At 39.7% G+C, this 25,584-nt stretch overlaps 1 protein-coding gene and 1 long non-coding RNA gene across 3 annotated transcripts in view; one reads left to right on the forward strand and one right to left on the reverse strand.

The window, feature by feature from the left end:
* The window catches only part of SPR (Sex peptide receptor), a 313,008-nt gene that overhangs the window by 246,930 nt on the left and 40,494 nt on the right, over positions 1–25,584 (reverse strand). The gene's annotated exons all lie outside the window — the stretch shown is intronic.
* Positions 3,402–6,037, forward strand: LOC140224388 (uncharacterized). Its single transcript, XR_011899662.1, has 2 exons — positions 3,402–3,872; positions 5,216–6,037. It is a non-coding gene; the product is annotated as an uncharacterized lncRNA (long non-coding RNA).

A 25,584-nucleotide genomic window follows, 5' to 3' on the forward strand; every position in this document is an offset into this window, starting at 1 on the left:
TAAAAAAATAACATAGAGGCGGAGATTTTCAGACACCGCAAACGAGTTATGTGATAGCCGACTTACACCGTCGACATGAAAGAGCTAATGTCTTAAATGATCTAAATAATCAAATCTACCAAAGAGAGTTTTTTTTTTTTTTTTTTTTTTTTTTTTTTTTTTTTTTTACTTTCTCTTCCTGAAAGAAGATATAACAGTGACAATGATTCGATTTAAGGAAATTTGATACTATCGATGAAATGATATGTTTGAAATGCCCGTTAGTTCTTTTGTCTTGCGGACCTTTCTTGCAAGAAACTGACCGAAACGAAATATTTTCTTAACTCGCGTGAGAGCAAACATAAAGAAAACTAGAAAACATTGGAATTATTGCACACCATTTAACTTCATTAGTGATATACGCTGGAAAGGCAAATCAAGTATGATCGATTTGCATTTAAACGCCCAGCTCCCCAAGTAGCGGTGATCGCTTTAAGTTGCGATTTGACTAGAGAATGAATTGCAATTTTATCGACGTCGATTGATTGCAATACTATCGAATGAAAAATCTTGATAAATTAAGATAAAATTTTGATTTTAGAGAGTTGTAAAATTGCGACTTGATTCAGTATAATCGCCTCAATGTTACTGATCCTAACGATTTTATTCCCAAAAAATCGTACAAAAATGGATTGCATTTTGCAAAAAGAAACCACTAGCATTGCAATGATGCTAAGATAGTGCAACTTCATCTTTTGCAATAAAATTGCGGAAATCGTGAAAAACTATGAAATTTAGATGGTACTTTTTGTCTGAAATTTACAGTTTTCAGCGAGTAAAATAGAAACTATCAATGGATAATTGGGGTTTTCCTCCAAGACAAAAGAAGGTGCACAATCTTAGCAACATTGCAATGCTAGTGGTTCCTTTTAGCAAAATGCAATTCAAATACCAACCTAATTCCAAAATTTCGCGATTTTGCTGCTGAAAAATACTTCTTTGGTCACATGTAGCTAAAGAAGGGATCATCCATCGGCTGCAATTTGTGGAGGTCTATTTGCACGCGTCGCAACGCTGACCAGGACGCCAGGCGTCGTGACGCGGGTGCGAGAGTGAGAGTGGGCCGAAGAGGCCGACGCCGATGATTGATCCATTTTCGCGACAGCAGCGTTGACACCGATGCGCTCCTTGAATACCTTTCGTCTACCCCCCCCCCCCCCCCTCAGTCAGCCGCTGAAATTGCGGTTAAGTACCAGAGAACTTCGAAACTAGCCGAATTTTCCCTCTCTGCGTGCCCTCGCAAGTGGTCAGATCAACGTGAAATTATTAGCATTTTAGTCAGGAGGGAATGCGCTCCGTCGTCCCTCTTTCATATTTTAATCGATAAGGAAAGTATCGATAGTATCGGAACAAAGTAATAGATACGTGACATCGATGCTTGATGGTATCGATACTGTGTGGTATCGTTCTCATGACGGTACTACACGATGGAGACGTTTTTTGCATTGATTTACGACGATACTTGACGCTACTGCACGACCTGAAAAATGACGAAGGGCGAGTAATTTAAACAGAGTGTAGTAGGCTATTGTAGACTAATTCAGGTAACAAGATTATACACTGAAAAAAAGTGAAGTTAATTTAACATTCTGCATGAAAGAAAGTGTGCGAGAATTTACAAAATGCTGGATTAACCGCTACAGCAGTTACTTTAACAATGTCAAGATGTAAAACTAACTGCCGTAGCGGGTAATTTAGCATTTTGTGAGTTCTCGCACACTTTTTTTATCTCCAGAATGTTAAATCAACTTCACTTCGTTTTCGGTGTAGAAGCGCTTTCAGGTTTTTTCCTACAAGTAAATACACATTTTCAGGAAGCAGCTCGAGAATGTGGTGACATTAAAAAAAAAACCAGAAAAAAAGAAAAAAAAAGGAAAAAAAGAAGGGGGTAATTGGAAACAAGGCTAAAAATACAACGTTAAAAACCCGAGACGTTTCGACTCAAAACTAAGTCATTTTCAGTCGGAAAAATTAAAAAATATCGAAGAAAAAGTATCGATGTAGCTACTTCGATAAACTAGTATCGATACCAAGTATTGACAACTCCGAGAACCACTCCCTCTGAGCAGTCGAAGCAGGGATCAAAGTTTTCCAGGAAGGTCAAGTTCCAGGGACGACGACAGGAATTCTCTTTCTCGGCGGTTCTTGGAAGTGTGAGTGATTGCAGAGAATATCCGTGCGCGTGTTTTGTTGTTTTTCTATCGCAGTTTGCCGAGAAATTAGATTTTAACCGAGATTTCCCGGGAAAACCCACAATGACCGCTGCGTGCCTTCAGATGGCGTTGCTGGGTTGCTGGCTTCGCGGTGGCATTAATACGTGAGTCATAATTTGAAATTTTCAAGGAAACGAGCTAATCTATTACGGCATGCCAACAGCCCAAAGATGATAGAAACCTGACCGATAAATACCCGGAAGGAACCATAGCGGAAATGACAATTTTAGAATCTTCCTGAGTGGAATTTGGGGGTGTTCAATGCACCCACCGTTTTACAAGTAAAATTTTGATGGAGTGACGTCTAAGGCTCAAAAGGGCAGAGCCAGAAAAATGCCTACAAGAAAAATGTCACTGCCAATCTTCAGATTTCAATATCAAACCAATATGACCGAGAATGTTCATAAATGCATGAGGTTCTTCCGCAAAAATGAATAAATTTACGCAAAAATTATAGGCCAAATACGTGCTTCACAGACGTGGGATCGTAACAATTTTAATAATTAATCATTCTGGATACTTTGAATTCATAGGTTGGGTGCTCTTTTGGGCCGTAAAAACTCCAAGATCTACCCTCAAAATTACCGACATGTCCATATTCTTCCTTGTATTGGTTCTCTAGTTCAATGTACCCACTGTATTTGATGCGAAATGCTAATAAGGAGACATGCGCAATGCCGTGGTTCTTAACTTCATACCCAGTCTAGTGGTCCATAGATTTCTCTGTCTCCGTACAATTTTTCGCTACCCGCACGATGGAACGTAACTTCATTCCAAGGTTGCAAAATTGACCCACACAATTCATATGAGAGTAAACCTGCACAATTTTCTTCGAAAATGCATCTGATTTATGCTTGGGATCAGAAGCAAAGTTAGCAAATTTTTCAACTAGAAATTCTCGAAATTCTCCAGGTAAAAATGCAATTTGCGTCAAGAAATCTGGCAACACTGAGATGAAGTTACGTTCTTTCGTGAGGGAAACGGCGAATCGTAAAGAGGAAACATATGAAGTGGTGCTTTAAATCATACTTTGTCTGGTAGCTCATTGGAGAAGATGCGAGGGTAGGTGCCGGCACTGCGACTCAACGCGACGCAGTTAGTTAGAAATTCTTGAGATTCTCCAAGTCAAAATGCAATTTGCGTCAAGAAATCCGGCAACATTGAAATGTAGTTACGTCCTTTCGTGAGGGAAACGGCAAATCGTAAAGAGAAAACATATGAAGTAGTGCTTTAAATCATACTTTGTCTGGTAGCTCATTGGTGAAGATGCGAGGGGAGGTGCCGGTGCCGCGACGCAGCCGAGCATGAAACGGAGCGTCGCACATTGGTTCCAGAGCCCGATTTAGGCGGCATTAATTCGAAAAATTGACTTTTAATAAAAATGAAAAATGGCACCACTGGTCGATACTACATACTCTGGAGAGTATCTCGGCCAAATATCATGATGATTGGATGAGTGATAAGAAAATTATAAGCTTCCAAAGGTAAGCGCGCAGGTCGTCTTTCTGCAGTTCATACCAGTTTCCTCGGTTATCACAGTGAAGTGATTTTTATACGTGAGGTTTGTCGCCATTTTCGGCACAAAAGCACAGTTTTTAAAAAAAAATCCAAAAATTGAAGGTAAGTTTAAGGTTTACCATGTTGAAATCATATCTTTAGATTAAGTCTACAGCTTTAGATAAACCCTTAGACATAACGCTATTTTACGTGATTTTCACGTATTTTTCCACATAAATGGCTGAATTTAACTACTTTGTCACCCTCCGACACCTTTTAAACGGCCATTTCTAGTTACTACTAATCCTAGGCATGATGTAGATATAAATATCTTTTGCCAGTTTTTGCCGGTTTTTTAAATACAGCCTTTTAAAGGTTGCCCGCTCGGTTCTCATGAGAACTGGCTATATCACATTACGGGTTGGTGATACCGTTCTACCTTTCTAGCAATTATATAAAACTATTTTTTTCTTTGATATTCACTTAGAGAGGAGTCTATTCACTTGGTTTTTCATAACAATCATGGCAAATACAATTTTTTAGGGGCCGCAAAACACTGATTAGACGTTTAATGTTGGTGCTAAAAATGATCTGATACGCCCTTAGTGGCTGAAAATAACTACTTTGTCACCCTCCGACACCTTTTAAACGGCCATTTCTAGTTACTATTAATCCTAGGCATGATGTAGATATAAATATCTTTTGCCAGTTTTTGCCGGTTTTTTAAATACAGCCTTTTAAAGGTCGCCCGCTCGGTTCTCATGAGAACTGGCTATATCACATTACGGGTTGGTGATACCGTTCTACCTTTCTAGCAATGATATAAAACTATTCTTTTCTTTGATATTCACTTAGAGAGGAGTCTATCCACTTGGTTTTTCATAACAATCATGGCAAATAAAATTTTTTAGGGGCTGCAAAACACTGGTTAGACGTATAATGTTGGTGATAAAAATAATCTAATACTCCTTAGTGGCTGAAAATAACTACTTTGTCACCCTCCGAAACCTTTTAAACGGCCATTTCTAGTTACTATTAATCCTAGGCATGATGTAGATACAAATATCTTTTTGCCAGTTTTTGCCGGTTTTTTAAATACAGTCTTTTAAAGGTCGCCCGCTCGGTTCTCATGAGAACTGGCTATATCACATTACGGGTTGGTGATACCGTTCTACCTTTCTAGCAATTATATAAAACTATTTTTTTCTTTGATATTTACTTAGAGAGGAGTCTATTCACTTGGTTTTTCAAAACAACCATGGCAAATAAAATTTAAAAAAAAAAAAAAAAAAAAAAAAAAAAAAAATCGCTAAAATTATCGATTCATAGTAAATTATTGTGTAGTGTTTCCTTTTCGTTGATTATTATATGCCCGGAAGAAAGGGATTTTCCATTTTATTATTCAGCAAAGACGACTTCATTTCTTTTTCTGATCATGATTTCTTTGTTCTTTCTTGTTGTTACAGGTTTGAGAGCCTCCAACCAGACATCACAAGTTCAAAACTCCTAATTAATTCAATAAAATAACAAAAACAGTAATAAAATCACAAAAGCTGCGACTTTTACCTACTTTTTTTGGCATACCATTGTCTGAATCTATAAAATGTGATCATTACCCGCAAGAATATTCACCTCCTCTCGTAGCCAGTGAAATTTTTCTTTCAATGTAATTTTTTGTGACTTATTTTGATTGTTAAATGTGTTCATGATGTTAATTATTCATCAAATTTATATGCGATTTAGTTGTTGTACATTTTAATATACATGAATTTTAAATTTGAATATACTTCTTGAATTTCGGACGAAAAATGACTCTTGCTCTTCTTGATTATTCGTAGGTACTTCAAAAAAAAAAAAAAAAAAAATACAAAATACATTACAACCTCTTTAATTTAAAAAAACAACGGACCAGTGTCCGACACGTTCAATGCCTTTTCTCCCTGTCCAATAGTATTATTAGGACGCTTTTTACTTTATTTTTATCCTGCCATTTCTTATACCTCAAAATTATGGAAGTAGATTCCGAGAACAGATCGTGTCAATTGCATGCAGGTATACTTCGTTCAGTTACTCAACGTGGCAACCCCCCCTCCCTCCCTTCTCAAATAATCGTCCAAAAATGAAGAATAGTAAAATCGTTGGTCGTTTTGGATGATTAATCATTAAATTAGTCAAATGTATTATAGCTCAAGCTCTAAGCCAAATTGTCAAATAATTATTAAGGTATTTGAGCGTGAATTTGCTATTTTTCGCAAATTTACCATGTTTTAGTTAACGATGGGGTAAAACTGACTTCAGATTCGTGATCAGCGACCCAAAAAACATATAAAAACATGTATTGCATGCCAACAAAGGTGATACTCTAATTAATGCCGCCTAGATCTGGCTCTGGAACCAATGTGCGTCGCCGACAGGAATTGCGTTCGCGCACGACTGCTGCCGGCATGGCATGGCGTCCCGACGCGACGCGAAGCTGGTGCGGTGCGGCGGCTAATGAGCAGACGTGTGGCCGATCAACCCGCGGCCGCGGCGGCACCTGTTGCTCCCTCCCGGAGCAGCGGCTCCGCCCGACATGACAGCGTCACATACTCGATGACAGTCTTTCAAAATCATCGCCAGACACGGAACGCGGGACGGGGCCACGAAACCACTCACCCCTCCAGCCCGAGGTGAAATTATTTATGGAACCCATGCCCCCCTCCCCCCATCCTTTCCTCGGCGCCGGCGCCCGCTAAACTGCCGGCTTCAGGAAAAACCCCGTAGAAACTTTTCAATCTTGCCAAATTTCCCATTCTTACATGCGAATGTCTATTTCGTATTGGAGTACCTAATACAAAATACCTGTAGCCGCTAGTCCAGGGTGGCGAAATTTTATGAAAAATAAAATTTTGAAATTTCACGTGAAATATTTCATGAAATTTCAGAAATTTATGAAAGATATTGAAAAATACAAGTTCCTTTTTATGTTTCGCAAAATGTAAAAATTGTGATTTTCTTCTATTTTTGGGTGTTTAGGTGCGGGTTGCATAATCTAGCACCTGGAAAATATGAAATATTTCACAGCCTCGTGAAATTTCATGAAATATTTCGCTGAAATTTCCAATCTTTCATTTCTTTCTTACGTTTCATGCCACCCTATACGTGGCCTCAAACCACTGATAAAAAAGTCTGCCGTATGATAGCGAAGAGAGCAGTAAAGGCATGCTGGGATGAACCTCAAGACACATAATAGCATGTCTTAATCATAGCTCATACAGAAATGCACCAGTGGTGCGGCGTGAATGATCGATTATCGATATTTTTCCATTTGAAGCTATGGTAAAGAATCGATTATCAAGGTGTTCGCTGCGAACACCCTGTTTATCGATCCTTTTCCATAGGTTTGAATGACAGATCAATTGATATATCGCAATTCACGCCACACCACTGAAATGCACTTACTGCTCTACGTGTATTCTCTATCACGGCTGAGCTACACGTAGAAAATCGTAGAACAACCATGTTCAAGTTATGTATGAGATGAATGGATTCAGAAGCCGGTGCACACGCAAGAAAAGCGTATTTATCTCTGATTGCAACATTATGCACCGTTTTTTGATGTTTTATTTTTGAGCCTCACCCTTTTAAGAAGCTACACACACTTTTATTTAAAGAGTTTTCTTACAGTTAACTAAATGATCTCAAATACAAGCAGAGATATCCAACACAAAGTGTTGATATGGCGCGTCAATAATTCGTACCTTGGATGTTGCACACTTGTCACAATAAAGGAGCCAAAAAATCCTGTCATATCTCTAAGGCACTCAGGTTTGTGATCTAAAACAAATGTGTACACAGTTATTGTAAAAATGAGACGATTTTATTAACATTATATTTATAGACTACATAAAAACTGGACATATATGAGAAAATGATACATTGTTACTCTATATAAAGCTGCTGTTCCCACTCACTCTGCCCCCCCTAGATAAAAATTGGCCGAAGCGATTTCCTTTAAAATTGGTACACGCTTAGCTATTGTAATGAGGAGTTGATTAAAATTATTCCCATTCAAATCCGCTGCTTAGGACACCCGCAAGAGCGAAAAGTTGTTTCTCCATATAGTATTACATTGGAGATACGCGGTTGTTTACGCGCATCGTGCCGAACAGGTTCAATCCTGTTGCGTGACGTCACTGCCGTATAGACGAAATATAAGGTTTTAGGCGGTATTTTTCTACGGATTTTTGTGGAAATTGGAAAGCGGGGGGTATTTTTCAACGGGGATCTCGAATTTTTGGTCGGATTTTCAAAATCTCAAAATCCAAGATGGCGGCCGTATCCTAAAATGCTAAGTCGGCTCCTGTTCGATCGATTTTCGTGAAACTCGGCATCCGGGGGTACTTTTCGACGGGAAACTCGAATTTTTGGTCAGATTTTCAAAATTTCAAAATCCAAGATGGCGGCGGTGGCCTAAAATGCTAAGTTGGCTCCTGTTCGATCGATTTTCGTGAAACTCGGTATCCGGGGGTACTTTTCGACGGGGAACTCGAATTTTTGGTCAGATTTTCAAAATTTCAAAATCCAAGATGGCGGCGGTGGCCTAAAATGCTAAGTTGCTCCTGTTCGATCGATTTTCGTGAAACTCGGTATCCGGGGGTACTTTTCGACGGGGATCTCGAATTTTTAGTCGGATTTTCAACATCTCAAAATCCAAGATGGCGGCCGTGGCCTAAAATGCTAAGTCGGCTCCTGTTTGATCGATTTTTGTAGAACTCGGAGATCTAGGGTACTTTTCGACGGGGAACTCGAATTTTTGGTTAGATTTTCAAAATTTCAAAATCCAAGATGGCGGCCGTGGCCTAAAATGCTATATCGCTTCCTGATATCGATCGATTTTTGTGAAATTCGGTATTAGGAGGTACTTTTCGACGGGGATCTCGAATTTTCGGTCGGATTTTCAAAATCTCAAAATCCAAGATGGCGGCCGTGGCCTAAAATGCTAAGTCGGCTCCTGTTTGATCGATTTTTGTGAAACTCGGAGATCTAGGGTACTTTTCGACGGGAAACTAGAATGTTTGGTCAGATTTTCAAAATTAAAAAATTCAAGATGGCGGCTGTGGTCTAAAATGCTACATCGCTTCCTGATATCGATCGATTTTTGTGAAACTCGGTATCAAAAGGTGTATTTCGACGGGAAATTAGAATTTTAGGTCCGATTTTCAAAATTCAAAAATCAAAAATGGCGATCGTGGTCTAAGTTGTTATCTCGGCTTCCGATCTATCGATTTCTGTGAAATTCGGTATTAGGAGGTGTATTTCGACGGAAAACTCGCATTTTTGGTAAGATTTTCAACATTTCCAAATCCAAGATGGCGGCCCCGCACGAAAACGCGGTCCGGACTCCTAGAACATCAATTTCTGTAAAACTTGGTGAAAAAGAAGATTAAGACATAGATGTTGTCTCCTCATCAATGTTAAAAACTGCGCGGGGCGGTGGCGGCTCGCGGAGCGAGTCGCAAGTTCGTCGCGAAGCGGAGAACTGGGGTCCAGGGGCACTCCCCGGCTAGACGTGTCAGCTCGCAAAGCGAGCTAATCACGACTAGTTTATTTATAAAAGAATACTGAATGAAAAATTTAAAAGATATAAATTTTAATAAATATTTGTAAAATTTACAAGTTATCAATTTGTTATGAAGTTAAGAATTTGTACTGATAAAAATTGGAGAAGTGTGTCATTAATAATCTATTTCCATTCTAGAGTTGGATGCATTTACATAGACAGCTTCTTGAAATAAGGAAATTTTCGTGTCAAATATTTTGACTCTGCGGCCAATATGCTCTTTCTGAATTATATTAACATTGGCGTTCCATAAAATAAGATTAAGTTTATTATCAGCATAATCTGTAAGTGTTACTGCTCTGCGTTCATATGGTTTCTGATATGTATTTATGCCGGAGGAAGCAGAAAATACTTCAGTAACAGTGCCTTCGACATGAACAATAGTATTTTGGGGAATCAAGTTATTATTAATGTCTTCAAATGCAGCAAAATTGTGAGTGACATCAGGCAAATTGACCTTGTTTTTGCTGACTCGTTCGATTTGTGTTTTCTGGGACGCAATTAATTCATAGGGATGACTTGTTTTATTAAAGAGTGGTGCAGCAGGCTTTACTATTGCCTTCGATATTTGATAACTTTCATTCAATTCTAAAATTGAGGCTAATTTTTCAGCTTGTTCATTGAATCCTGTTAACAGAATGGGCCTGTTGCAAACTTTTGCTAGAGCAGAATGAAGAGTTGTTTCCTATAGATAATGCCTCAAAAATCACGATGAGCGCATCGGCAAAGTCTGAAATGCACTCATAAATTCACAATCTGCGTAAGAAATTTGCGTTATTTTGAGCTTCCCGCTTCAAAAACGATACTACTGCACAGGTGAACATTTTGTTAGATGAGTCCCTCCATCGTCGGCAATATTCATCATGGCCGACGCTTGCGCAGTTCCGCGAGTAATTCGAGGAGAGTTCAAGATCAATTAAGGCGGGCGAGGAAAATATAAACGTAAACACGCCGATTGTTATCTGATTTAATCCTGTTCAGATGTTATCTCGTCCCATCACACGTGTTTTGGCGGACTGGCGTCGGCCATGATGAGTATTGCCGCCAATGGAACGGCTCCTCTAACAAAATGTTCACCTGTACCGTAGTATCGTTTTCGAAGCGGGAAGCTCAAAAAACCGCAAATTTCTTAGGCAGATTGTGAAGTTGTGAGTGCATTTCAGACTTTACCGATGCGCTTATCGTGATTTTGGAGGCATTATCTGTAAGAAACAACTCTTAGTTTTGCTCTAGCAAAAGTTTGCAACAGGCCCATTTGGCCAGACATATCTTGAAGGATGGACTTAATTATTAGTCCATTTTTCTGAGGGCTTTTATAGGAAGCAAGACTGGTAAGCGAGACTACTTTACCAATTATAGGCTTTTGATTTTTGTCTGTGTTAATTTGTGTGATCGGCATGTTTACGTCTACTGCAGACTCATCTAATGTTTATGAAACATAATGTACAATATAAAATAAGAAATGAATTTTGAAAATAGTTACATGAAAAAATGAAGATATAGAAATCAATAGGAAAGAAATGTCATTACAGGAATAAAAACCCATGATACTTGCTGATATTTTAACTCTTCAATAATTATAGAGAAACAGAGGAGAGAGCATGTTATTTAAGAATAGTACATACATTTCATGATTTCTTTGAGCCTGTTTCTGTCCATCAGTGATAAGACACGTAATTACTATTCGTATGATATTGAACATGAATGAAACCAAAAAGGAGGTAACCAGGATAGACGATACTGCCATGCCAAGGAAGAATGTTGTATGAACATTAGGGAGTTGCCTAATTTCCTCCAATAAAATGTTTATTTTTGACGATAATTATCAATATTTTTTCTAGAAATTTGCAGACTTTTATGATGATATTGCAAGCAAAAATACTTGAGAAATTGAAAGAAAAATATTTACAAACTGCCTTGAAATTTAGTGATTTGTCGAAGGAGATTTGGCAATGTCTGGAGGTTCATATGGCGTTTTTCCTTAGCACGGCAGAATAGTGGAGAAAATATTTTGAGGGTGGATTATTTTTGGTCAGGCATATTTTCATTGGTTTGGAAAAGGAGGCTTAATCATTGAACACATCCTCTTAATTTGTGTTAAGGTACAAATAATTAAATGATCTAGACAAGCACATCAGCGATGCACAGTTATGCATAACCACAGTTGATTCATATTTTACATTAATCTATTTCTCTTGAAGCAAAAAGAATATTGTATGTTATATTTTAAAAAAGTAATATTTTGACTGTGAAACTGTAAATATGCGTATTTTGGTTTCAGTGTTTCAAAATTTCTGCAAAAATTTCATATTTTAAAAGGAGACAAAACCAACATCATGGCTTGAAGATTTCATAGAATATTCTTCATAGAAAAAAGGAAAATCATTGAAATTTTGAAACCATGATGTTCAGTAGTTTTCCAAGTAGAAAATAAAATGTGCCAGGAATTCTGCAACGCTGCAAATGGAGATATGTATTGCTGCAGTTACACCATCAACTTACAAGTGTATATTGTATTCGCATTTAAATTTTTTCTTACCGTTAAAATGCCAGGTACTCTTCTTATTGTTATCTTGTTCATCAACTTCGGAGATGACATCGTCAATATCAGTATCTTCTGGAAATATGATTATAAAAGAAAAATACAGATTACGACGGCAAATAATGATTATTATAATGTAAATGATAACATAGTAGGCAGATAGGTGAGATGTGATTTTACACTCTCAATATTGCTCAGATGCAATTTAGAAAGTATCTTGACTAAATTTTCATGAATTATTGAATGCAGAATTAATTTTGAAAGGATTGAATGCAGCAGAGTTGCAAAAGTGACATATCTATGTTTAAAATTTGAGGTGGGATAATGGCGGCTTCTCAAGAGCAACGAGGTAGGCGATCTTTTGCACCAACGAACAGAAGACTGATGGCGAAAAATAACCAATCAGAACCTCCCAAAAAAAAGAATTTGCCTAAAAACGGAACTTCGTGGTTCTGCGCAGATTTACCAGTCAGACACGACATCTCGAGGTGGAAAAAAACTCGCTGAAAGCGAATTTTAGGAATCAACACAACTTGACGTAGAGACATGATTGGCTAAAAAATACAACGGTTTTTGATACATCGGAAAATCAACCAAAAATCGGAGACTGGGCGAAACGCTCAAGGTCGCAGAGGTATAGGGAATCCCATAGCGAAAGCAACGGAACGATTGTAATATCATGGGGAACTCCGTTCCCATGACAAAATCATAGTACTCACGTTTAAAGGGTTTTCTGCTTCGTCATGTTGAAGTTTAAGCACCTTGCGCTGCGGAGTATTTTTCTCGCTTTGGAAGTTTTTTCTTTTTCTTGGCGCTACTTTACGAACCATCTGCAAAAAAATTATTTAGCTAAGATAAGCATTTCACAAAAAAAAATTTAATTCTCATCTTCAAAGCATTGGGGAAAAAATAGATATGAAGAAAAACTTATGGCTTGTTGATAGAGGATTGAAAAATACAATGTTAAATGCCATCCATTATATTACCTACATGCTGCCGATAACAAATAATGCAGGAGGAGTTTTATTTGGAAAATCATCAAAGGTTTTGGAAGAATCAATTCATATGTCTTACTTAAGAAAATTATTGAATAGATGAAATTAAAATTAAACGGTCACAATGATTCAATACTATGTGATGGTGCGCTGAGCAACTGTGAGACTGACGAGTTGGCCAGTGAACCAGTGAGCTCTGGGCATCGCTACACAACTGGCTTAACCGCAACAACGCAATTGCTGGAATAGCGGCTGGATGTCTACTTTTTTGTCATACTCATGATGGCATCATGCAATTTCGTACTTTTAAGTCGGCTGAGATTAACAATGCATCTAAAACGATACCTCAACAATGGTATTGATCAAGTCTGGTTGTTTACTGTGGTATAATTGATATACAAACCTAGTACTGACATGTATGTTTCGAATAAGTTTCACTTAACCCCATGATAGAAACTTGTATCAAAATTTCCAAAGTATACAGCATGATCCATCACTTAGATTGAAAATAGCCCCAATATTGATATGTTCAGTAATTAGTGACGTGAACCAAATGGGCTTCCTTCCAAGAAGGGGTTACGGGACTTTGGTCTAATTGTCACATTAAATAAATAAGATGATGAAAAATTTTGATTCTTCATTCAAGGTGATATTGCCCGGTGGATTGAAGGTAATGAGAATCACATGTTCACTTATTGATGCAATAGCACTACTCTGATGCCATAGTGGGCTGAATTCCCTTGTAGACAAAGAGCCATGTATAAGACGAACTGTGGATGATAAATACAGCAGTAAATATAAAATAATCTTACCGTGGATGTTGCTGGATGTGCAGGAAGACAGATGCACACTTGAAACTTTCAATAAAACGATGAAAATCACGCAAAAGAAAAGAACAGGACTCGAAAAACGAAGCTCGGAATCTACTCGCAAAAATGGCGGACAGACATAGCAGTGAAATCGGGAACTAGGCAACGGCGAAGAAGTATAGACAAACTCTAAGAAGATGAGCACACCAACCGATAAAATGGGGTAAATGCGGAGGCAATCAATCATGACGTACATAAGGGATAACCAATGAGAGCAAAGTAATCAGACGGTGCAATTCTTGCTTTACGCAGTACATGACCCGATTATAGCACGCTTTCATATGACACTCATGGTTTCTCGTGACTCCTATTCATCATTTGCTGTTTCAACGGTGGATTGACTCTATACGGTTGGAAATCGGAAAGGAATGCGACGAAGTGGCGAAGTAATACATCACCAATTTTATACTTGGATCCGGGCTGAGGATCCCGGCATCGCTTGGCAACCGTCATTAGCTATTGTTCGTCGAGACGCCGACGCAGTGAGCAGGAGCGTGGGAAAGAGAGGGGTAAGTGGATTCCTGTATGAGCCACGTTTAGCTAATGGTCTATTGAGTCTCGAGGCTCATCACAGATTGCACTTACACAGATTGCACTATCAGAGCACGGGTACCAACTTTTGGAAATTATAACCGAGGTTACAGATCTGTCAAAGCAACGTTTTGAACAAAACGGAGGAGTTAAATTCTCATTTCGAGAGTGCCGACCTGCTCAGCCATCCTCGAATCAATTCGCTTGATTCTGCTTATATATGCATAATTTAAATCAGCGCGTCGCATTCTTAGGCTTTTTTTGAAAAAACCAAGTAACGTAGACTCTTGGTATTCACTGCACATAAACTAATGAGCCCCAGAATGAGAAACAACTTTAAATCATAATTATTGATGGATAAATAAACTTTTTACACGCTTTGGAAAATCTCAGAAGTTCGCGGTAGTCACTTTTCGGTAAGGAACTAAGGGACTCGGTTATTGTATCGAGTAGGGTTCGAAACGATCGCAAAGGCGGTATACTACGTATACGCGCCAAAAAACATCGAAAAATTGGACGCGATTTTTCGTTCGTTCTATTTTCTTTTTAAGTGACCAAAAAAATTAAAAAGCATTAGAGTTTCTAAATAGTTTCAATGAGGATATACATTTCCACTTTGATTACTGTGAAGACCGGAGCAGAGAGTCATGAATGATGACACGTAATCCTAGTTTAACGGTGGCTTCAGCGTCGCGCGAGCCAGGGAAGAGAACGCGGTGGAGTCATCCTCGCAATGTGAACATCCAGCTAGTGGCAATATGCCTTTACCCGTTGTCGAATAGTTATTTTGTTACGCTTGCCGCGAATGAAATCAAATATCGACGCCTGCACGCGGAAAGAAGTGTGCTTACGTGTATCTCCGATTGCAACGTTGCACATCTCTACTTATGTTATACTTTTGATCATTTTTTTAAAAAAAAGTTCCACACAGTTTTTTTTAGTTTCCAAGAAATTTCTGAATTAATTTATGATAAAATCGCAAAAAAACTCGACGCGATTTTTCATACGTTCTGATTTCTTTTTATTGAACCAAAATTAATGTTAGACGAATCAAGTTCCGGAATCGCTGCATCGTTTAAACATCGTCCGCGTTTCTGAATTTTTGCGGTTAAGATACATATTTACATATATTAACCATTTAATTGTGGTATAAACTGGGCAGAGGCCGTCAAATGAAATGACGTGTGATCCTGGTTTTGCCACCATTTTAGCATCGCGCAAGCCACACGGAAAGAGTCAAGTGTTGAGTCATCTTCACAGTGTGATGCAGCTAGCGGCAAAATATCTATACCTGTAGTCAAGTTGTTATCGCAAATAGTTCTAGCATTGCGTTTGGCGCAATGCGAGAGGTATTCATGCAGTCTTGTAGGTGCTAATATGGGCTGAGCGCAAAGACATTGAATCACGGCTGAGCGCCGACCGCAGCGTTTGGCGCAATGTGTGAAGTATTCCTACAGCCTTGCAGACGCTGATACGGGCTTGACGCGAGCCGCTTTGTGTTGGGCGCGATTATTCGAACTCGCGTATACGATAATCACGGCATCGAATAATGGGGTTTAACAGGTCCATTTTGTGTTTCGACACCAAATGAGCAATTCAATGTTGCTCCGTTTCTCTGGGAAGAGAAATGAAAGTTATTTATTTGTTCGCTTTTTCGCTTGAATGGACTATTGAACAAGTTACGAATTTGAGGACTTTGATACATGATTTCTCACCAGAATTTTGCGTAGAACACGATTAGCGCAACAAAAACCACTGAAATCAACCTCTAGCTACGTTATTAACGTTTTTATTATACTATTGATTTATTACTTATATTGATAGATTATTACTGTTGTTACGCCCCGTCGTTTGTAAAGCACGTATTCAACCTCGTTTCTTCATAAATTTTGTCATCTTTGCGGAGACGCTAATTTATGAACAGTTTTGGCCATCATGGTTTGATATTCGAAATTGAGGATTGGCAGTGACGTTTTTGTGTTATAAGATTGGATGCTCTTTTAGACCCTAAGAGTTCCATGTTTTATTTCAAATGCCCTTAATCTCCCTACATAGGTACCTTATTTTCTTAGTCGGCATAGGTACGTCTGTATCATGAGATAAACATACGAGAGATGACATTAGAGATATTTTGGTTCTTTAAAGACGATTTCAATGTACTCTAGGTGATTTTTGTGCAATTTAACCTTCCGAGGGTCAACTCAGGTCAATGTATCTCATGCTTATAACGAACAAATTGCGTTTAAGGTATTTGTTAGATATTTAAATGCGGACTTGTGGAATGCCTTTGCTTCCCTATACGTGACATGAATCAACAAAGAGCATGAAAGTTGCGTCCGGGCGTTGGGACGATTTCAAGCGCCTTCGATTATTTTGATGCAATATGATTACCAAAGAGCACGAATGGTTATATCGTGACGTCAAAATTGATTGCATTTTAAGTGTCTGTTATGCAATCGACTACGTGACGCTTTGCGCAAATTTTTAATGCATTTTGACTACTTCATTCGAAAAGTTTCCTTATGCCCTTTAATGCCATTTCAAATGTTTCAGATCGGATGGTAAACCGAGAATAGTGATGACAACTTCGCGATGAAACCTGACGGTGAAATACCAGTTCCAACGACTTATCAACACTTTAATTTGTCTTTCGATCTGAGAATCTTGAATTGAAGACTTAATAGTTTTGAACATCAATGGTCACTAATTAAATGTCACAGCGAATAATCATTGCATTCTTTTTCTCGTCCTCGAAGGACGAGAGAAAGAGCTTGCTGCAGATTCAAGCTGCTCAACGGATTTTAGAAGACACTTTCCTCGTATTTTCTGAGAAACTGCTCAAACCTGTTGACTCTGTCTTTTTATGCTTCATCTCTTTTGTATTTTATCCTTAATGCTGCCAAACTATAATAAAACACAAATCTGCAGAAAACTTGTGAATATTTTCGTTCCATTTTTCAGAGAATTTTAATTTATCATAGTTTGGCAGCATTTGCAAGCTCACAAGGCGTCTCTTTCAGCGCACCAATATATTTGGCCGTATGAATGCTAAAAAGGACACGTCGCGGAAATACAAGTGTTGGGGTTACCCCTAGAATTGTGGTACCATCCCAATTTATTGGATGACACAGGTATTTCCGATTAATTTTGGTGGTACCGCAACCCAAGTTAGGCTAGTGCCACAACATCTGGGTTATAGTAATCTAGTTTATTGGGGTACTACCACAATTAATTGGAAATGCCCGATTATCCAGCAACCCCAACGTTTTTTCCGTGATGTGCGTGGGGTTTGTGTGCAACAAACATCCTTTAGCATTACTGCGTTCAGTTGTGTTGTTATTGTGTTCCCGTAATTTCTAGGAATTTTTGCACATGGGACAGTGGGACACATTCCTTATTCACACACTGGAAAAAAAACACAGTGGGTGTAGAGTCCAGACTCTTAAAAACATCGACAAGAAAAAGTACTCTTGATTCAATCAGAATCTAGCTTAAATGAAGAACCAAGCCTCTTAATTTAAGCGGATTTCGTTTTGATTCAAGCAAAAATCCGATTGAATCAAGAGTATTTTTTCTTGTCAATGTTTGCAAGAGTCTGGACTTTAGATCCAATGTGTTTTTCTTTCCAGTGCAGGCAATTATTGCATCGCAGAGAAAATTCTCCGGGAATAAGTTAATCTCCATCAGAGGAAAAATTCAAAAGGACCCGGAGAAGTAAACTCCGGTGGTTATCATTTTCCGGAGCAGGCATAAATCTTTCGAATCGGGCGTCCTCGTATTTACGAATACGAAAAACTCATAATAAATCAAAAAGTTCCGGGGCTGCTTTAATTATTTCCCGAGCGGCCCGGGGGGGGGGGGGGGGGGGGGGGGTTTGAGGGAAGTGACGAATTATGTTCCGGAATCGGTGAATGCGGATGGTGACGTCACCCAATTACGGGCGCAATTATAATGGGAATCGGCCCCGAATAGAGTTCCCCGATTGCTCTTTACACGAGACAGCGAACTTCCCTTTGCACGAGAACCCTCGAGACCACGGTGTTGTACGGGCGGCAGGGACCATCTTGAAGAGGAGTTAGGTCTTTGTGTAGTTATTGGACGGCTGTGATTGTGCAGAGCAGTGAGCAGCTTACCGCCGAAATTTCGCCTTTCGGAGCGGGCTGCCGCGAGCCCGCCGCAGTGCGCTAAGATTCATTGTCAAGAATGAATCTTTGTCTGCGCGCGATATTTTAAGGCGAGCCTTTTGCGGGCTGGATAGTTGCATGTCAGGCCGGAGCAATCGCTCCCGCTGCTGGCTTCGTTGAAAGCTAACAAGTGGAGAAAACGCTGCCCGACATTGCCAAATAAACGCGTGGAAAAGCGAATATGGCACTGGACCGGCGCACAGTGAAACGAACGAATAAAAAAGGTCGAACTTGATATTTTTGGCTGAAATTTCAAATTTTGATGTTTACCTCGTTAAAAATCCAATTTCAAGGGATGCTTTTGAAAGGAAATTTAACGAATAAACGAATGGAGCCACTTTCAAACTTTCTTGCTTCATATTTTCGATAATATGAGCTTTCAAAGTTGCCAGATTTTATCCAACTCCTCCTGTTGACTCGGTCCAGTGTGCGGCGGGCTATTTTTTTTTAAAAAAAATATATACATAATATTATTTCTTAGTATTTATTATTGGTTAGGGATACTATTGCCAAATGGTGTTGAAATCCTAATGGTCTCTCTCAAACCAAACATTTCTTCCCTTCACTCCTACATCTATGCATCCTCGAAGATTACTAGGAAGATTACTAGGAGAAAGTGACAACAATATACTTGAAAGAAGACCAAAGCCGTGTGATAACACTCCCTAAGTTCCTTCAACAGGCACTGCATCTGTGAGGTTCAAATCGCAAGACTACAAATCGGCCATGTTCCTTTCTCTCATTCTCGTTTAATTTCAAAATCTCCACTTACAATCGATCATACCTACTTCATTGTATTGCTCAAAAATCTAACCTACGCGCACCGAAATTCAAAATTATCTCCCTCCAAACACCGAACCTTTAAGCTCCGATAATCCTAAAGTCGGTACCGAAATTTTTAAACTTTTCAAGCTCCTAAAACTTAAAATTTAATCTTCTGTACTCCAGCCTAAATAGCCTCGGCAGCTGATCGCTCTCCATCAAACAAATTATTTAATTCACTAACTATGTAACCACTATAAAAATGTACAACATGCATACGCATGATGACATGAATTTTGACCTTATCAATGACTTCAAAATACCGAGAGGGGCTTTGATATTCAATTGTTGGCATTTTTTTCACACACTTTCGCGCGGTTTGTAATGATGTGCGATTATGCGGTTGAAACAAAGTTGTAGTCTTTAACTGGAAGCTGATTTAGCGTGACGGGCTTGACAAGCTCTGACACAAAACACACGACTCGTCTCATTTGACTTGCCAACGTCTTTCGGACGAGCCACACAGGATTCCTGGCGCCTTTTCCGGCTCAAACTCCACTGGTACCGCACAGTAGGAAGTAACAAGATTTTTATCGATTGCTTATTTTTAGAAATGCATTAATGATCTTTCAAAGATGCTATGGGTGTTTAAATCTACAAAATCGAAACCGTAGACGGATTATATTTATACAGCCTTGACTGATGTTTCGGTCAGAGAAAAATCAGGGACCTAAGTCCACGGAAACGAGGCCAAAAGGGACATTCGTTGTCAAATTTGGGCAAATGTTTGCTGATCAGTTTCATGATTGAAAGACTTTCTTTGGTACAGCAAAGAATAAACTGCAAGCTGTTTAGTTCATATTTGAGCTTTCAGAGAGGGAAGATTCTTATTGGAATTCTAAAGTGTATTGAGCCTTGGACCTAACGAACTATATATTGAAGTATTTCTCACAGCTACCGTACTTGCAATAAAATTGTACATAATGCTGCAATTAATAAAATCGTATATAATTTTGTAGTTAGTCAGTTAATTAATTACAACGATCAGCAACTAGGCTATTTACATCGGAGACTAGGAGCACTGGAGCAGTTCACATTTTATAAGAAATATATTTAAAAGAACAGTTGCCTTACTTGGACAGCAAATTTCTAACTCCCATAATTTCGGGTTCGTTTTATATATTGGCCATTTTTTTCAGCGAGACATTTTGCAGAGTACTCTTTGAAGAAGTGGAACTGGAGGCTTCTATATCAGTTGGTGCCTTTTACCTTTTCCCAAAAGAGTCTGGTTTTTTCCCATTGAGTGTTGTCTGATTAGACAGACAATGATGACAGAGACTGAAACGATTAAAATGCAGAATCTGGTCAAAGAAAAATGTTGCCTTGTCACAGAGTGGCATACGTTCATGGTTATCAAATAACTGTCCAACGAGTGAAGACTTACTTTCTTCCTTTCATCTCTGTTGGGGGTTGTCACTTCGCGATGCCTTATCCGCTTAAAAGATATTTGTCTTCAAGTATTATTCATGTCAGTTCTTTAAAATTGAATTTACATACATTCCTGCTGTTTGTACATTTTTGGGACCGTAAAAGATTCTTCTCTTCGTAAATTCAAGCCAAAACGAACTTTCGGATTTCGGCTGATAAAATAATGGACTAGATTTTGCATTAAAGAGCTTCTTTCCCCTAACCATCCACAAAAGTAACCATCTGCATCGGTAAATATAAAAAAGAGGTAGGCGAAAGAAGAACAGAGAGAGGAAGAAGAGGAATTATAGGAGGAAAAAGAGAGAGAAAAAACGAGGAGAGAAGAAGGAGAGAGAAGGAGAGAAGATCAGAAGAAGAAGAGGAGAATGGGGAGGGGAGGATGAGAATGCGGAGAGGAAGAAGAGTCATAAATAAAACAAAGAAGGAGAAAAACAGTAAAAACGGAAAAGAAGAAAATACTGAAGAGAGGAAGACATAGAGGAAGACGAAAAGAAAAACTAGGGAGAAAAACAAAAAGGGAAACGGGGGAGGGATGGAGATGATGATGATAATGATTAAGAAGAAGAAGAAGAGGCAGAGAACTGTCTACACAGTAACACCATCAGTATATGAGGACTTATCTGTAACAACAGCGGATGTGAAAAATTACCTTTCCGGAACAAATTCAAAAAACTGTTTTGGTATCGAGAAAATTTTGATGTGATCTTCGGGATCGGTACATTATGCCAGAGCCAAACATATTAAATTTTTGTGCGAACAAAACAGTTTTTCAAGCGTGTTTCGAAAAGGTAATTTCTTACATCCGCTATTGTTACAGATAAGTCCTCATATACGTCATATCTAAAATGAGCCTGTACTATCAGTTCCTCATTGCAAAGTGTAGTCCAATTAGAATTCGAACGGTGAGTTTGGTTTAATTTCATGGTGAGGAAGACGCGTGGCTGGGTGCAGGCGGTCGCGGCACGGGCTTGGGCGCGGGTGCGTCACATCTCGACGTCGACGCGCCGTGGGGGAGAAGCCACTATGCACGCCAGTGTTACTGTCACCGTGTCACGCAGAGCAGGGGGGTGCAGGGGACGGAGGGCCGGCGGCGGAGGGGGTGACTTAATTTGAGAAACAATGTCGTGGACTCGCACGTCGCGGGGTCGCCTTAGCGTTCCGTTGCCACGTCGCGCGTCTAAAACCAACGCTATTAGTCGTGACGTCACCATAGGGATTCTCCCTGGATGCTATCAATCGTGACGTCACTATAGGGGTTCCTCTTTTTAGTTGCGGTCAATCCTGACGTCACTATAAGGACTCCGCCTGTTAGATGCTATCAACCATGACGTCACTATGAGGATTCCTACTGTTAGATGCTATCAATCGTGAGGTCTCTATAAGAACTCCCCCTGTTAGATGCATGTTATCAATCGTGACGTCATTGTGAGGATTCCTCCTGCACTGGAAAAAAAAAAACATATTGGATCTAGAGTCCAGACTCTTAAAAACATCGACAAGAAAAAGTACTCTTGACTCAATCAGAATCTAGCTTAAATCAAGAACCAAGCCTCTTAATTCAAGCGGATTTTGTTTTGCTTCAAGCAAAAATTCGATTGAATCAAGAGTATTTTTTCTTGTCAATGTTTTCAAGAGTCTGGACTCTAGATCCAATGTGGTTTTTTTCCAGTGTTAAGCAATCAATCGTGACGTCACTATGAGGATTCCACCTCGTTACCATATCGAATCTTTCTGATGGATACTATTAATCGTACTGTCACTAAAGTGACTCTTCCGGATGATGCAATTAATTGTGACGTCATTATGGGATTCGCCGTACAGGGACGAAAAATGGAGACGCTGTGATTGGATTCAACGCTGAATATAGCCGAGCTATCTTGCCCGCCCGGCAAGTGGTTGCCTGAAGTAGATGCGGAAATGTTGTCACAATGTAACTGCCAAAAATAATGTTGCGGCAACGTTGCAGCAACGTTGTGGCAATGTTATTTTTGGCAGTTGCCGGACGGGTGGAGCGGGACCTTGCCACATAGCTGTAATCGATTGGGATAAGTCTAAAATTAGGAAAGGTTTTATTAAAATGAAATAAGTTTTAATTACCGGAAAAATTGTAATGCAATTTAGACATATAGCAGTCGAATACGACGGATAGCTCCGTTTTGAAAAGCACAACTATATCCTTGTTTGAATTCAATCTGCGTCATTACACTATTGGTGATTGTAAAAATTGGATCCAACAGAGGAGTAGTAACCACCGATTTTTCTACACTAGGCTTCTTTTCAAATTAGCCTCATTTGATTTTAAGAAATTGTTCGATCCCACTTCTGCAGCAAAAATTCGTATTTCTCGTGAGGGATGGGATATTACGAGCGCAGGGAAACTGCAAACTAGGAGAAAACCACCCTCTGACCGCTTGCCGATAAGCGGTCTAACCCTCGATAGAGATTTCACATCCAATGAAGTTAGCTGCATGCATATCAGTGGAGACCTGAAGTCATAATCCAAATTTCTGAAAACACGGGCTCATTTAGAGATTATCGTATGTCTGATATTGTGTGAAATCCCTAGTTTTTATCGCCAATTCCCTGACACTTTTAGCGTCCTGATAAATTCCGGTAATTCCCGATTTTTTAAGGTCATAGTCACCATGATTCTCCTCGAAATTCACATCCTACCCATCCGATAACAGAGCAGCGTGTGGCCGCGGTCCGCGATTTGACAACGTAAAGACGGGCTCTCACCGGGCAAATCGCCGCTCCCCAGCAAAAGGTCCCAACTCCATTTCGACGTAAGCCCTGGAAAATGGGGGGACATTCAAACGACAGGGCTACTCTCGACGCACAGTTGGGCCTTTTTGTCGGGCGGAACGACGAAATCTGCATTTGATAAGCTGGGCCGCGTCGCTGTCCCCTCCGCGCGGTAAAACTGTCGTTTTCGAGCGGAATCACCCGCCCCCGCCCGCCCTGCGATCCCCTCAAAACGAGGGAAGGGGGGGAGAAGGGGCCAAACGTCAGATCCCCCGCCGCGCGCCGCCGCCGGGTTTGTCGGATCCCGCGGGAAATCCCGAGTTTTCCGGCGGATTCCTGGAGCCGGTCCAGTTGATTTGACTACCTCCCGACGCACTCGGCCTGGAATAACAGTCCCAATAAAAAAACAACGACACTCCAAAAGTTCCAACTTCCTGCCTCCAAGCACAGTTCAACTTTCAAGTCCGATGCTCGCTCGTTTTCCTACCCCCCCCCCCCCTTTCTTAATGACTCAATGGCATGGTATTTCTGCTGTGGTGGGTGAACGCAGTGACATAGGAAAATAGGTAAAGGGAAACAGGGAAAATAAGGGATCAATGACAAATATATGTAGGAACGACCGTGGGTGGCAAGGAGATACAATAAAATGGATAGACTTGACTGAAGAAACCGTAGGTGATAAGGAGAGACGATACAAAAGATACACGTAACTAAGGGAACGAATTTCGTGAAAAAACATCTTTAAGGATGGGGGAGGGGCTGATTTTATTGATATAGAGATTCTATTTACTGTCCGTCGCGGGAATGGTACAATGGTACAATGGTACATCCATGCTTTAGGCTCTCAAAATGTTAGGGATTAAGGACGAGAAGAATCTGTTACTGCGGATCTACTCGTTAGTTCCGCAAAAAGTTGCCACTTCCGGATTTGCACCCGGGACCCTATTGACTTAAAACCAAACAAATAATCGATAAGTTTTAAAAATGCATTCTGAAGGGAGGATAAGGTAAGAAAATATGGCCAATGAAAAGCCTACAGTCGAGTTGACGTGGGCAAGCTGAGTTTAGCCAATCAACAAACGCCGTTCATCGGAGCCCGCCGAAAATATCAGTTCAAACGGCTCTCATTTTATGACATTCAAAACGGTATTTCTCTGGCATTTAGGGTTCAAAAAAATCACGAAAAATTCATAAGATTACTCCCATAGGCTTCATCATCCACTCCCGTGGGTGATGATGGGCGGAGCCTTTCTCGTTGCAAGTTTCGAATAGTCGCTGAATTGCATAAATTTTCAATAAGACTTTGAATGTAATACTCGCACTTGGAGGAGTTGCTCGACGCCTGACTTGTCCGCCCTATTATGATGTAGATTGGATGAATTAGAAATTCGAGCACGTATCGAAAATCACAGTTGCAAATCAAAGTGCAAGACTGTTCAGTTGTCAAGTTTTGAGGCAAAGTAGTTGAGCACTAGACTGCCGTGCTAAGGAAAAACGCCGTATGAGCCTTCAGATAATGCCAAATTATTTTTGATAAGACACGAATTTTCTGGTAAACTTATGAATACTTTCCCTCCAATTTTTCAGATAATTTCGTTCGCAATTTCACCTAAAATTCTTGAAAATTTCAAGGAAAAATGTTCATAACTTTTCTCAAAAATAAACATTTTATCGAAGGGAATTTGGCAAAATGATCATACGGCGTTCTTCCTTACCACGGCAGTAAATCAGAGGAACTTCGTTTTTCACTGTATCAAGGCTCAACTCCTGACAGCCTCAAGTGGTTCTTCCACACATGGTTCCACACCAACAAAACTTGGGTCATGACTCGCAAATGCGATGACATCAGGTTCAGCTAAAGATCATTGCCCACTGATTTCTGCAGCGCTTATAGAAAAATATTGGTCAAAATTGACAAAATAAGATGATCTGCACGGCCCAATTATTCCTCATATAATCTGAGTTTAGACCAGCACGGCGTAAGCCTGGTCCGTTTATATTGTGATTCATCCAATAATCATCCTATAACCTATACTTAAGAAGGATTTAGAAAAAAATGTTAAGTTAAATTAACATATCGATGGTGAAATTGCGGAAAGGCGTATCTCGGAGTGCGG

Source organism: Bemisia tabaci, chromosome 4, assembly GCF_918797505.1.
Source record: "Bemisia tabaci chromosome 4, PGI_BMITA_v3".
Lineage (NCBI taxonomy): Eukaryota > Metazoa > Arthropoda > Insecta > Hemiptera > Aleyrodidae > Bemisia > Bemisia tabaci.